The sequence below is a fragment of the Schistocerca cancellata genome, chromosome 1, assembly GCF_023864275.1.
Source record: "Schistocerca cancellata isolate TAMUIC-IGC-003103 chromosome 1, iqSchCanc2.1, whole genome shotgun sequence".
Lineage (NCBI taxonomy): Eukaryota > Metazoa > Arthropoda > Insecta > Orthoptera > Acrididae > Schistocerca > Schistocerca cancellata.
Window position 1 is genome coordinate 1,106,758,198 of NC_064626.1, and position 16,496 is coordinate 1,106,774,693.

Consider the following 16,496-nt stretch of genomic DNA (forward strand, 5'->3'; position numbering starts at 1 on the left):
GAAGAGAGCTACTTACCATAACAAATTTGCATTCGCTTCTCACACGTTTTACCAAGGCCGCATACTGGTTCCTTGAGTATTCTTATCACAGAAGAACTTGATTTCTTAGTCTACGTTGTTTCTTCATTTCATGTATCGTAAGTGCTTAACAAGTTATTTAAATGCAAACTTCGCGTAATATAATACACTCCTGGAAATGGAAAAAAGAACACATTGACACCGGTGTGTCAGACCCACCATACTTGCTCCGGACACTGCGAGAGGGCTGTACAAGCAATGATCACACGCACGGCACAGCGGACACACCAGGAACCGCGGTGTTGGCCGTCGAATGGCGCTAGCTGCGCAGCATTTGTGCACCGCCGCCGTCAGTGTCAGCCAGTTTGCCGTGGCATACGGAGCTCCATCGCAGTCTTTAACACTGGTAGCATGCCGCGACAGCGTGGACGTGAACCGTATGTGCAGTTGACGGACTTTGAGCGAGGGCGTATAGTGGGCATGCGGGAGGCCGGGTGGACGTACCGCCGAATTGCTCAGCACGTGGGGCGTGAGGTCTCCACAGTACATCGACGTTGTCTCCAGTGGTCGGCGGAAGGTGCACGTGCCCGTCGACCTGGGACCGGACCGCAGCGATGCACGGATGCACGCCAAGACCGTAGGATCCTACGCAGTGCCGTAGGGGACAGCACCGCCACATCCCAGCAAATTAAGGACACTGTTGCTCCTGGGGTATCGGCTAGGACCATTCGCAACCGTCTCCATGAAGCTGGGCTACGGTCCCGCACACCGTTAGGCCGTCTTCCGCTCATGCCCCAACATCGTGCAGCCCGCCTCCAGTGGTGTCGCGACAGGCGTGAATGGAGGGACGAATGGAGACGTGTCGTCTTCAGCGATGAGAGTCGCTTCTGCCTTGGTGCCAATGATGGTCGTATGCGTGTTTGGCGCCGTGCAGGTGAGCGCCACAATCAGGACTGCATACGACCGAGGCACACAGGGCCAACACCCGGCATCATGGTGTGGGGAGCGATCTCCTACACTGGCCGTACACCACTGGTGATCGTCGAGGGGACACTGAATAGTGCACGGTACATCCAAACCGTCATCGAACCCATCGTTCTACCATTCCTAGACCGGCAAGGGAACTTGCTGTTCCAACAGGACAATGCACGTCCGCACGTATCCCGTGCCACCCAACGTGCTCTAGAAGGTGTAAGTAAACTACGCTGGCCAGCAAGATCTCCGGATCTGTCCCCCATTGAGCATGTTTGGGACTGGATGAAGCGTCGTCTCACGCGGTCTGCACGTCCAGCACGAACGCTGGTCCAACTGAGGCGCCAGGTGGAAATGGCATGGCAAGCCGTTCCACAGGACTACATCCAGCATCTCTACGATCGTCTCCATGGGAGAACAGCAGCCTGCATTGCTGCGAAAGGTGGATATACACTGTACTAGTGCCGACATTGTGCATGCTCTGTTGCCTGTGTCTATGTGCCTGTCGTTCTGTCAGTGTGATCATGTGATGTATCTGACCCCAGGAATGTGTCAATAAAGTTTCCCCTTCCTGGGACAATGAATTCACGGTGTTCTTATTTCAATTTCCAGGAGTGTAGTTACCATCGAGTTTAGAGTAGTCTATAATCACATAATGGGATAACCTAAAGTCCATACCAGATATAGCAGGCATTAGAATGTTAGAACATGCACTACACGTTCTATGACATATGCTTCTATACCTAGGTAAGTATGAGGTCGATACTATTTATTACCTGTTGTTAATTCCATTATATGATTACAGTCGGCATGCTTCTACCTATTAATCGAGTTTGGCTGTGTTACGTTATAGTTTCGCTTTATATGAAATGTTAGTTGAAATCTGCCGAAAGTACCTTGCGATAAATATTTTACAACAGAAGATGGAAAATAACGACTGTTACACATTGTGACCTCGGAACAGCGTGACAGTACGTCTCTTGGCAATATATGCCGAACCTTTTTGTAAAGTAACAGAGTAATTTTATAGTTACCACTAAAATGGACTTTGATTGAATATGATTCATGCTTATAGCTTATGTTAACCATATCTTCCTATGCCGTTATGACTGTTTGTTGAGCACACCATCATTTGTTTGTGAAGGTCAGCAGACTGTTTTATTTACTTTCACATAAATAATCCGCAAACAATCATAGGGCGCATAGCAGAGGGTACCTTGTATCACTTATAACAATTACCTTTCCTGCTCCACTCGCAAATAGGTAGAGAGAAAAACGATGGTTTATACGCTTTCGCACCAACTATGATTTCTCATGTCTCTCCTTGCGGTCCTTGTACAAGATGTATGTTGGTGTCAATGGGACAGTACAGTGCTCCATCGAAAATTCAGGATCTCTAAAAACTCTCGGTAGTGTTCTGCGGTAAGAACTTTTCCCTCTGCGGTTTCCTTTCTGAGTTCACGGAGCATTTCTGTGTGCTGATCGAGCCTACCGGTAACAAAACTAGCAACATGGATTTGAAATGATGCGATATCTTCCTTTAATTAGAAGTCGATGGATCCCAAACACTCTGACAGTGCTCTACACGTTGTCTTCTTTGTAGATAGGCTACACATTCAAGCAACTCTCCCGATAAGCCGAAGTCGACCCTTCGCCTCCCCTTCAGGTGACATTACTTTCTTGTTCATTTCATGCCATTTTGCAACGTCACTGTTAGATAATCGGAGTAATTATGTCAAGCAGCACACCACCAGCATACCAAGATTGTTTATCCTATTTATGTGTATTAATCTATACTATTTCACATTTAAAGCAACCTTCCGTTTATCAAACGAAATAAAAATCGCACCCAAGTCATTTTGTATCATGCTATAGTCTTACGGCAACGAAACATTGCCATACACTGCAGCGTCATCAGCAAACAGTCGGAGATAGCTCCTCATCATATTCATCAGATCCTTAAGTAAATAGACAAAAAGAGCAGTTCTGTGTTTCTGACACACTTCCCTAGACCAATATTGACGATATCCTTCTTTTCTGTGACTTCTGAAGGGACCAACTCTATTCAGAGATTAGCGTGACCTGCATTTTTGGAAGGTATGTGTCACAAGTTTGCCAAGCGCTCCTGCAGTGATTTATAAGTGTCATGATGATTAAGTGTTTCTCCTAAGGTTGCCACGTATCCGGCTTTAGCTGGTGATGTCTGGCTGTTTACAGTTGTATCCGGACTTGTATACAGGGTGATTTTTTCCTCATTGTACAAACTCTAGGGATTGGTCGATGAGAGGATACGGAACAAAAAAGATCTAATGAACTTACATCCGGAAATGCGTGGATTCCGTGTTAGAGAACATTCATCCAGTCATGCAATGTTACAGAGACTACGGTCTAATACGTGCTGTACCATGCACCCACAGTTATAATTTGTGTGGAAAATTGGTTCCATGTACCTCAACGCATGCATTATCGCGCCGTAGCATGTTCTGTCTCACACGTTCATTACAACCAGACTGCATCCGAACAGTGTCAAAGGCAGCATGAATACGCTGCTCCAGTGTTACCACGTCTGGAATGGGTTCTGACTACACGATGCTTTTGAAGTGGCCCCATAACCAGAATAGGCACGAGTCGAGATCCGGTGAGTGAGCAGTCCTTGCAATTGGACCCGCTCGTCCGATTCACCGGCCACGGGAGGCACGATTGAGGTGGGTTCGGACGTTACCAGCGAAGTGGGTTGAAACACCATCATGTAGCAGTCACATAACCCTTCGAATCATCAATGGCACTTCTCCCAGCAGGGGAGGAAAAGTCCCCACAAGAAACATCCATAGTTCCGCTCTTGTTACGTGACGTGGAAGGAAGACTGGTCTCAAAATACGGTCGCCAGTTATCCCGGCCGGTCCACACATTCCGGCTGCACAGATGCTGTCGCCCTACTATGGGTTCTCTGCATACTATCCTACAGATGACTGTTGAAAGTGCGACTCCGCGAAACGGTAGCCTCATCTGTGAATACGGTGGATGACAGAAATCCCGGAATCGTGTTTGCCTAGTGAAGAAACAGTAACAAAACTGCTCCCGATGTGGAACGTCTGTCGCTAGTAAACCCTGCACACGCTGTAAGTGACAAGGGTAATAACAGTTGTCATGGAGAATGTTCCACGCGGTCCTCTGGCTTACTCTGTACTGGCAGACCAACTGCCTGGTACTGGCATGGCGATTGCCTTCCACAGTGTTAATCACGTTTTCCTCTAAGTCTTGTGTACGAACATTTCGGGTACCTCCTTCATGATTTCCTGCTTCCTGATAGGACCCTGTCTTAGACAAACGGCGAAACTTTGTTGCAGACATTGAATGCTGTGGTTCTTGTTGTCTGGGAGAAGTCTCCTGGTGGAACCTTGTCGCCCGCCGCCAGTTGCCATTTGCCTTTCCGTAAGTAAACACCATGTCGGTAAGCTCTCGATTCGAATACGGAACCATTTCATACAAGGCTGTATCACATCCACTACAAGATGAGTCAGCTAGAGAAGTGAATCGGTAACAACATTACCAATTACTATGGCAGGAGAGGGCGTTTGGGCATGACGTGCTAGAAACAGTACCACCCTTAGGATGAAACCAAGCATACTGTAAATGTGGCTGCATGGTACAGCGCGTATTAGATCGCAGTCTCTGTGACAAAGTATGATTGAATAAATGGTCTCTAACATGGAAACCATGAATTTCCGGACATAAATTCATTAGACCTTTTTTGTTCGATATCCTCTCGTCGATCAATCCTTGGGGCTTGTACATGCTGGAAAAAATCACCCTGTATACAAGTCCGGGCTGGTCGGCTTACATTAGGCATTTTAGAACATCTAAGGCCCGTTCGAAGCTAATGGTGTATGAGTGAGGAATAAGGAATAGTCATAAGGATATATAGGTATCATAACCTACGCTAATCTTATGTCTGTGACCTATGGTTTCCTTCGCAGGCTGAACGAGCGTAACACACACTGTCACGACTACGCTACGCGCAAAGCGAGAGAGGCAAAATATAATGTGCCAATCAGCCGATTAGTTACTATGATTACGCTCAAATTATAAGACTGTTTCGTGATTGTGGTTTTAGATTAAGCAAGTTTAAGGTTGTTCTTGCAAACAAGAATCTATTGTAACTGATCATCAATAAACGATTTAAAATACGATACTGACTGTATTTATACTTAAAATAAGTGGATCGAGCTGTGAGGGCGAAATATCCGGCAAAATAATTTGCTCAGCCCGGACTTTCTGTTTTGGGATCAGGTAAATCTACTCGGGTATATTACAGTTGGAGTTGAGCCCAAACCTCCAATACGTTTTAACCAATGAAAGAACTATGAAGTAGTGCGACACTTGTATCTGACACCGTCCGCTCCTCTCGTTTACTTCTCTTCCTCGGCTACTCTTCCCACTCTTTTTTTTTTTTTTTTTTTTTTTTTTTTGAGTCATCAGTCTTCTAATTGGTTTGACGCACCCCACGAGTTCCTCCCCTGTGCCAACCTTTTCATCTCGGAGTAACAACTGCAATCTAGGCCCTCAATTATTTGCTGGGTATATTGCAATCTCTGTCCTTCCCTACAGTTTTCATCCTCTACGGCTCCCTCTAGTACCGTGGAAGTTATTCCCTGACATCTTAACACATTTATTGCTATTAAGTTCATTCTTCTTGTCAGCGTTTTCTATTGTTTCTTTTCTCGCCGATTCTGCGCAATACCTCCCCATTCCTTACCGCCCAGCGAGGTACCGCAGTGACTAGTGCTGGACTCGCATCTGGGAGGACGACGGTTCAAACCCGTCACCGGCCATCCTGATTTAGTTTTCCGTGATTTCCCTAAATCACTTCAGGCAAATTCCGGCCATCTCTTTATTCTCACGACGTATTGAGTACTACAGACAGAAGATCTCAAACTGATTCTGTATTTATGGATTCCCAGAAAGCATTTGACGCCGTTCCTCACAAACGGCTTCTTACACAATAGCATGCCTACAACATATCGTCTTAGTTGTGTGACTGAATTCGTGATTTCCTGTCAGAAACGTCACTGTTAGTAGTAACTGATTTACAGTCAACTAGTAAAACAGAAGTGGTAGGCCTGCCTGGCTTTAGAGCCTCTTTTCCTTCGTAATCTATAAAATATTTAGGAGGCAATGCGCGCGGCCCTCTTAATTTTTTTGCAGATGATGTCATTTGTCGCCTAGTAAAGTCATCAAATGTCCAAAACCAATTGCAAAATGATTTAGACAAGATATCTGTATTGTGCGAAAAGTGGCTATTGATTCGAAATAAAGAAAAGTGTGTGTCATCCACTTGAGTACTGAAAGGAATCCGTTAAATTTCGGTTACGCGATAAATTGTACAATTTTGGAGGCGGTCAATTCAACTAAGTTCCAAGATATTAAAATAACGAACAACTGAAATTGGAGTGATCGCATAGTTAGTGTCGTAGGGAAGGCCAATCGAAGACTGCGTTTTATTTGCAGAACGGGAGATGTAACAGGTCTGTTAAAAACACTGCCTACTCTACCCTGTTTCCTTCTCTTACGGGGTATTGATGCAGGTTATGGGATCCTTAACGGATATGATTGACGGAAGACATCGAAAAATATTCACAGACGGGTGACTCTCTTTTTTTTTATTATATAAGTGACCTTACAATTATCGGAAAACAGGCGGGAGGGTTTCACGGATATGATACGCAAGTTGGGGTGGCAGTAGCTAAAAGTATGCCGTGTTTCGCTGCAGTGAGATCTTTCTTCAAAATCTCCAACTTTCTCATCCGAATGCGCAAATATTTTTTTGACGCAAACCAATGTAGAAAGAACTGATGATCGCATTAAGATAAGATAAATCAAAGCTCGCTCAGAAAAACTGAAGTGTTCGGTTTTCCTACGCGCTGTTCGAGAGTGGAAAGATAGAGAGATAGTCTACAGGTGGTCCGATGAGCCCTCTGCCAGGCAATTAAGCATTTATTACAGAATGCTCATGTAGATGCAGACGTAAATGAACTGTCGCGGTCCCGTGGTGATCTTACAGTTGCTGCTTCAGATACTGTTATACGCAGTTACATAGCTTTTGTGTCCTGAAACAACTAAACGATAGTTTATGATGTACAGTACGAAACGTTTTGCTTTAGTATAACGGACCATGTAGACGGCAGGGATCTCCAGGCAAGCTGAGGTCATATGTTCAGAGAACAGAATTCTAAATCCAAACATATGGAGACTACTCTCTGCAGAACGTCAGCAGCGAAGAATTCTTCCCGACCTCCGCACGTTTCTAATTTCCAGACAGTTGACATAGATCTCGGATCATCTCGTAGAGGGCTGGCAAGGTCACTTAGAAGCATTAGTGGCAGCATGAGGTGACCAAATCGTCTGTTAACTTCTGTTATGTTCTCGATGACGGTGTCTACTACATTTGATACTTTTTAAAATGCTTTTTTCGGTTTCAGAACGTCTCTACATATATTTTTGAGGCTTATTTTGTGTAAACTGTAAGATACACTATCTGATCGATAGTATCCACACACATACCAGAGGATACTAAGACGTTGTGCGTCCATCCTTCGTCTTTATCATGGCTTCAACTCTGCTGTGGGCACTTTCAGTGAGGTGTCAGAATCTCTGTGGAGGAGTGTCAGTATATTATTCCTCAAGAGACGAACCCAGAGTAGTTAGTGATGTTAGACGATGTGTTCATATCCTTCCTAACATTTTCTTAAGCACAATAAGGTAATCACACTCTAACCACGAAACACATCTCAATACCTTGACACTTCTTTATTTAAATGTGTGTGTTTGTACTCAAATTGCTGAATGACTGAGAAGATGAAACATCCACGTTATATGATTCTGAAACAGCTGAGTCAAACTGAACGTACTGAGCCTGCTTTCTCTTTACTTTTTCTTATCATGTCAACACTGAACCACGATATTCTAGCGAAACGCAATCTGACTGCTCAAAAAGAATTACAACTTGACTTCAAATAATTAATACAATAGAATGGCCCTGAGTAAGAAGCAATCCTGACAATGACCTATACATTTCATTAAGCACTTACCTTACAATAATCTTCATTACGCGAACTATTGCAATACAGCGAGCGTCAGTACTGCCAGCTAAATAAAAGATTCTAACTACTAAAGCCACTAACTACTAATAGGCATGTGGTTAGCAAAGGAAAGATTTTGTCACAAACCAGATAATGTATTTTTTTGCCTTAATAATGTGACATCCAGTTCAAACACGAATACAAATCGTCGTTGACATCCAGTAAAAAGATATATAATCATGAATAATTTTCAATCTCCAAGTCGGTTACTTCCAGATCGTTAGCATTCGCTAACACTTCAGACCTCTACCCTCCATCAATGCTAACTTCTCACATCTAACACCTATCACTGCTGGCTGTTCACCACCACAACTGCCCAACAAGTACTTCCATCACTGCTGGCGACTAACTTCCAACTGCCTAACAGTACTGGCGATTAACTTCCAACAACGAGTCCGACAGAGTCTCTTACAAAGAAAGCGCAGTCAGAGATCCAATGCAAAGCGCTACACAGCGCTGCCAACACAAAAGCAGCCCACTTACAACCGTACCATCATCGCCTGCCTAGTCCTTTGTTGAAAATACACATAATGACATGTAATGTTGTCCAGGCATTCATCAAAGCCAAACCCCTTCATCGGATTTCCACAGATCACGTGATTCATCACTCCAACTCACTCGTTTTGTGACATCCTCTTTACACCTCAAACGTCGCTTGGTATTGACTACAGAAATGTGTGGGTTATGAGGAGCTGCTCCACCATTATATCACATCCTTGCAACACTCTACGTACTGTTACTGCGCTAGCTGGATTGATGGTAGCACTTTACTAATCACCAGTCATTACTTCCGCTGAATTCGTACATTTTTTAATTTTTTACAGCAACCCTCCTCAGCGATCTACTGTCTCAGACAATAAGCACACGAGCTTTGCCTGGTTATGCTTTACGTGCTGTTGTTACTTTTCGTTTCCAATTCACAATCATATCACCAGCAGTCCACTTGGGCAGCTTCAGAAGGGTTGAAATGTCAGTGAAGATTTGTTACTCAGGAGACAGCGAACGGTTGGTCAACGATCGAAGTCGCTGAGCTCTCGTGATCGATCTATTCTGCTGTTACTGTTTTTCTACTGACAACACAATACTCTCTGTCTATTTTCATGCTGGTGGGTCCATCTCATGTGACGTCTAGTGGTCAATTCCGCATTACACAAGGTGTTTGGCCACCTTTGATCGTACGGTGTAAATGAGAAATTTCAATTAAGTACAAACGCTGCACTTTTCTTTTATTTATCATATTCTTGACTTCAAAAAGAATAGGGAACACTCAAACGTAATTTTATCATTTTTATTGAAGCTAAGTCCTCATAACGTCGTTAATGTGCTCTATAGTAATTGTAACTCATGTCACACCGTACAGGCAACGTTTGGCAGGTTTTGTATAGCATGAAGTTTTCATACTGTAAGAATAGATTTTGTGTTATGTGCTGCAAGCACACCAAATCGGTATGCTTGATAATTAATGAAGAAGTACAGTATCAAAAGAAAGAAATTTTTAAAATTATTTCATTTCTTGGCTTTACTTGACTTTTGAACAAGAGGAGAATATTGTATCTAGAGGGTGATGTTTTTTGGCCGATACATCATTCTAGCGACTGAATCGGAATCACGTTAGAGACCGTCAAGAGTTGTTTCCGCCATTTTCTATAAATTTGGTGTTGTTAGAAATGAGATTGTGCTTTGTGCAGTGTATGTAAATACTTGGGATTCTGCACATTTACGTGCTATATTAATGCTGTTTGGAATATATTGATAATTCTTAAGTTACATCATTTTATGGTGAGTATAATGGTTTACGGCCTACTTTGATTCCATAAGGAACTGTTGTGCACAGCGATCGAAGACTATTAGGAAGGAGAGGCACACAGCAATCAGTCACTATCCCAGTAGTTTTTATCACTCTGGCGTATCTAGATATCGGTTACAAACAGCCAACTTCATTGCATTTCAGTTACAATCCAAAAAAACTCGTGGCAGTACCTGTCACCATGTGATATTACTGACGTATGTATCTAGATTTCGACTATAAACGGACATATGATCTTACTTGTGTCTATACATTATTTATAACCGAAATCTGGACAAGCAAGGGTAATAAAAAGTAATGGAATTGCGACTGATTTCTGTGTGCCTCTTTCTCTTATAATAGTATTTTTTCATAGAACTGTTTATGTAATATCTGGACAGCGAAGCTGTTTTTTCTGTCGGTAGCGTACCAGCTTTTATCTTAAAACTGAAGACAGTCTATCACAATGAAACACGTGATACTTGCAAATGAACTGAGTTTGAACATATGTATTAGTATCCTACGGATAATGTATTTAACTAGTTCTACATCTAACAGTTTTTGATAATTCCTCCACAAAATTTGATTTCACTTACTGATTATTAGTGTGTAGAAGAGTAATAATGTAACAAATATGTAGGACCGACAAGATTTTCTCAACTGTAATTTTTTAAATTTCAATAGAATATTCTTTGCTAGGTACCTGTAATACATTTTCACATTTGGGAAAAAAACTTAATTTCCCGAAGCAACTCATTTCATCAGAGGAAAAGTCTGTAGCATATGAAAACTGAATGCCATCATTCAAAAACTTCTATTACGAGGCGATATTCTGAGAAATGGAGCAGGGCACAAGAATCTCCTCTACACCAAGTCGTTTTCAACGTGGTATATGTTTTAAGTCGCTTATGAACATTTTACCGCAATTTTTTTTAATGCAGACAACAATGTTATCCTAGGGTGGAATAAACAGAGTCATCTATCTAACCAATGAAGCATTTGTATATAATGTTCCAACTATGACGTTGCTGTGGAGTCATAATTTAATTTTGTGTGTCACCTAATTCGAACAGTTCGTCACACGTAAAAAATAAAATGACATAAAAAATAAAAAAAACTATCTATGGTCATCCTCATGTCTTCCAGAGACCTAGTCAAAATAAGACATGGTTTGTTATGTTTAGTTCTTGGAGACTAGTACGGGCGAAACCTAGTTTCAGAACGTTAGAGTTATATAATTCCAATATTGTTGAGTTACTAAGATTGATGAGTCACAATAAAGCACTTCACGGAAGGTCTCACATATCTAGTAACCTAGCTGCGTACATCTGTAAAACAAAACTCCTTTGTTGGAGCCGTCCGCCTCTCGAAAAAGCGGCCCTGCGCTGTGCATACGGTTCGGTGTCACATTGTGTTTTAAGTAAGCGCTGATGCGCGTCCTTCTGACAGTCTCATAAATTTTCAATACGAAATCACCGTATATGGCCAGATATCCCACGGTCAAACTGTAATGCAAATGCTCTCATCTTCTTCCATATACGTTTCTTTCTATTTTCATTTCTCAGTCAGGCATACCATTTTATTTCATCTTCACTAGTTCTATTCTGTCACCGCTTTTCTTCTCTCCTTCTCCCACCTTTCTCTTACGTCAATTACTGCTACCGCTCATAGTTTATATATGTCTAAACCGTATTTCATTCTACTATATCACCTACTGTTTCATTTTTTAAGTCATAATTCTTTATAGTAGTTGGAATCCATATTATCTCCATGTAACATTTTTGTTGTAATGAATGTAATGCAGATTTTGTAGAATGACTGATTATATGTAAGAAAGGGCCAAATGGCTCTAATATCGCCAGGACAAATTAATCAATAAATTTAAAAAATCATTTGTATCGATGGTGTGATTCATTTTGAAACATTCTAACCCTTTTACCGATTGCCACTATACTATGTATGATGTACCATGTACGATGAACAACATATTATGTGTTGCGCAAAATGTGTGACATTTGTAATATGAGAGACGTTCTTGTGCAATAATAATAATGCTAACAACAATAATAACTACTGTAGGATGTAAGAAATAGTGAAACATGTACTGCTTTTATCTTAATCTGAGAAAGAACACTTACTAATATCGGAGACCATCATGTTGCTCGTATTATTAAGAGGCCGTTAAAGGAATTTCGACCTCTCTGTTAGAAGCTCTGTGATTGGTCGGATGTACAATTTCTAGAGACTTCTATAGAAAAAAAAGTGTGTAAAAGTTACAGATATTTTAATACAATTATTAAAAATACATGTTAAAATTATTTAATGTATATCAGTACCATTACATGTCAAATGATCCAGCCTTTCTCAGAATTTAGCTCCAGCTGTAGCTACAGAAAGACATCGTTGGCGAGCTGCCCCCTTTGCCATTGAGCGGTACGAAATTATTCAAACTGCGTGAGGGACATGCAACTTGAAGTGAAATAATTTAAAGTTTTACTCTTTCAGGACTGACGCAGACGAGAATAGAGATATATGCTACAAATTAGTGTTACAGCTTATTAATAAGCAGCAGCGCAGAACGGCTTTGGCCTGAACTTGAATAGGACATAAAATTTTTTTGCATAATTCTTATGTTTTTCTCGGTGATAAGCGTTGCCGTAAGGAAATCAGATTAACAACAACAGAATTTCTGGTATTTTCGCTTTAATAGCAACCCAGTAGTCGTAATAACCCATTAGCGATTATACGGCAACCTTTATTCGTCTCTCCTACATACGCACATTCTGCACAACTTATAAACATATCTTTATAAAGGAAAGACATTTTCATTTCAAGAATTTATCTCGTACAGAAAAGATAATAGTAATTTCACTCAAATTTAAAAATTATTTCTCGAATAACGAAATTAAATTATATAGAAACTGGAGGGACAGTATAGTGCAGCGGTAAAGAGAGTGACCTCGTGGCCAGGAATTAGTGTTAAAACATCTTAGCTCTGTTATTACTGCCCTAAATGAAGGTTACATTACACAGAAGAACTATATCAAGGCGGAATTCTCACGCAGGAGTCAGGAAACAAAAGAGACTTCGGAAGCTAGGATGCAATAAATAACTACAATATAGTATGAAATCGAAACAAAAAACTTAAAAAACATTTCAGAATAGTATTTAACTTAGTTTATTCCTTGGAATTCTCATTGCATTGTCGTATTAGCTACAAATTTTTTGCTACCTTGGGTACCATTATTATTTCTTTGAAAACTACTTATTCTGATACTGATGTACACTATAATCAGTTTTTAGAATTATATTTGGCAAATTGTTTTCATTAAAAGTTCATTTTGGTGTTTATGCATGTTATTACCTGTGTAAACTCCAATTTAATAATCTTTTTTCCCGTTCCATTGTATTTACTTAAACCTTGAACAACCTCTGGTTAGTATTTACATAACGTCCAAATTCAATTTCAGCTTGTGTCACCTGTGTTGGTAAACAACATGTGCATTATCAGTAAGTTCCAGCGTCCACTGTATTTACGGAAATTAATAAACGCAAAATAATTCACCGCAGGTTGCAGCGGCTGTTTAAAGCCGCATATTCAGTGCATCGGAATTACAACGCACATACTGCAAGTGGTGACGACCTGTCGGCTACAACAGCAGCGCCTTTAATTCCCAATACCAAACTGGCCGCCACGTCACAAACGTTTGCGCTCAGTTCCAGTGTTTAGCTCTAGTTTTTACAATATAGTTCGGATGAATTTCAGCTACAAACGTTATTACAGTTTCCTAAGAGGGTGTAATACTGGGATATAGTCTTACGCCCCTACTGTTCGATCTATGCATCGAAGAAGGAATTAGTTAATATAAGACAGGTTCAAGAGTGGGACGAAATTCAGAGTGAAAGGATGTCAATTACAAGATTCATTGATGACAGTGCCATCCTCGCTGAAAGTGAAGAACTGCAGGATGTGTTGAACGGAATGAACTGGCTAATGAGTACAGAATATGGATTTAAAATAAATCGACGAAAGACCAAATTAATGAGAAGTAGTAGAAACGAGAACGGCGAGAAGCATAACGTTACAACTGGGGATCACGAAGTAGACAGCGTTAAGGAATCCTGCTACATAAACAGCAAAATAGTCCATGACAGGCGGAATAAAGAGGTCATAAAAAACCAGACTAGAAATGACAAAGACGGCACCTGGCCAAGAGAAATCTACTAGTATCTAGCATAGGTCTTAACTTGAGGAAGATATATCTGAGAATGTGCGTTTCGAGCACAGCGTTGTATGGTAGTGAGACATGAACTGTGGGGAAAATAAGGACAGAGATAATCAAAGCATTTGAGATGTGGTACTACAGAAGAATGTTGAGAATTAGGTGGACTGATAAGGAAGGAGTAGGTTCTCCATAGAATCGGTGAGGAAAGGAATATATGTAGAACACTGACAAGAAGAAAGGACAGGATGATAGGACATCCGTTAAGGTATCAAAGGATAAGTTTTATGGTACTAGAAGAAGCTGTAGAGGGTAAAAGCTGTAGAGGAGGACAGAGACAGGACAATACCCAGCAAATAATTGAGGATGTAGGGTGCAGTTCCAACTCTGGGATGAAAACGTTGCCACGTATGTGGAACTAGAAGGCGAACGCATCAAAACAGTCAGAAGACTGGAAACCATAATATTAATAATAATAATCGTTGGTTCGACAGTAACGGGATTATACACAGTGCCTCTGTTTCTCCGAGCTATTATGAAAAGTTCCTTTGGAATGTATTGGCAATTGCGAATATGGACAACCATGAGCTGCCAGCCGTGTGGCCGTGCGGTTAAAGGCGCTCTTCAATCTGGAACCGCGTGACCGCTACGGTCGCAGGTTCAAATCCTGCCTCGGGCATGGATGTGTGTGATGTCCTTAGGTTAGTTAGGTTTAATTAGTTCTAAGTTCTAGGCGACTGATGACCTCAGAAGTTAAGTCGCATAGTGCTCAGAGCCATTTGAACCATTTGAACCATGAGCTGTAGAATGAAAGGACAGCAATGAATATTTGTGATATACGAGGCCTCGAAACCGGATTGCGCAGTTATCTCGAGTGGTCGGCTCAGTATTAGGCTATCGGCGCACGACTGGCGGTCAAATTCAAACTTCGAAATGTCGTGAACCATCTGTCTACAGCCTATACTCGTACATCCACTATGTATATTCCTGTACAGGCGAAACATTGTAATGGAAAGTCGCTTCTCCAGTGGCGGCGGATAAATAAGGCTTTCAAGTAAAAGGTATCGCCACTACGGGTATATACATAGTGGATATACGAGTACAGGTTGTAGACAGATGATTGACGACATATTGTTGTGTAAATAGTTCCACGTAGTCTGCACATACACAACTTTCCCACTAGAGCGCGCTCCGCTAAGCGCAACTGCGCAGGCGCAGCACTCGTCCGTCTCCGCACTACGAGATGGCGCTGCCTTAGAGATGGACCAAATTCTGCTTCCGCCGATCCACGTATTAATATGTAACGTAGCCAATAAGATTGCTGCTAATGTAGAACCTTTTCTCCTCGTGGATCACACTCGCACAGTGATACCTGAACGCGTGAGGTATTATAACGAGTGTACAGACCTCAGATTAGTCAGTCTGCATTTGTCTGCATTAGTCTGTGCCAGTCTGCATTAGTCTGTACCAGTCTATAGTCAAGTTTCAGTCTGCACCTAATAAGATTATCATATTCCTGTACATAGTCATGAAGATAAATGAATAGACACTTTGTCAAGTATCAGAGATATGTGAGAATAAGATTAACGTACCAAGACCAAAGGAACTTCAGATTGTCAATTGTAAACAGCATCCAGAATTGAGTTACGTAATGTCTATGCTTTATATTATTTTAAGAAATGTGTGTGAAAATTAATCAAGTTCTGTTTAAAGTTGGTCACCGTCAATCTGCTACTCTAAGTGTGCAAGTGGCATTTCTATCATCTGACCTAACGGCAGAAGATAAACACGCCACGATAAGACCACGAGACATATCGCTGACACTCGCCTGCTTCGTTAGAGAAGCAAGTCAAATAATCTGATGGTGTGTGTACCGAAGGTCTTACAGTACGCACACCACACATATCAAAGTTTTTTACTGTGATCATTTCAGTGATAGGGTTGTTATTATCAGAATCGAAAGCAAACCAACGCCGTAAACAATAATTCAGGGACATGAGCCGTGCGCGGCTTGCACTGATGCCGTTCATAGCTTGGCATCTTGTAATAGAGATAGTGATGTATCGTTTCCTTAGTATGTTCACTGACGCCACTATGTTTGCTCGCCTTGTCTGTCCGTGAGTGGCAGCAGCAGCGCGTTTCGTAGCGCGTACTGTGCTACCATCTTTGGAGCGGCCTCTAGTATTTCCGAGTCGTCGTGTGTCGAGCGAGTTGAGTTGGGACGGAGCAGCAGTGAGGTTCGGTCGGCTAGTACTCGCCCGACCGCTGGCGACACACATGCACTGTCCGAGGGTAAGATGTGGTCGCGAAAGTGTACGACCACGTCAAGGACCGGATTCAGCGAGTTTTAGATGAATG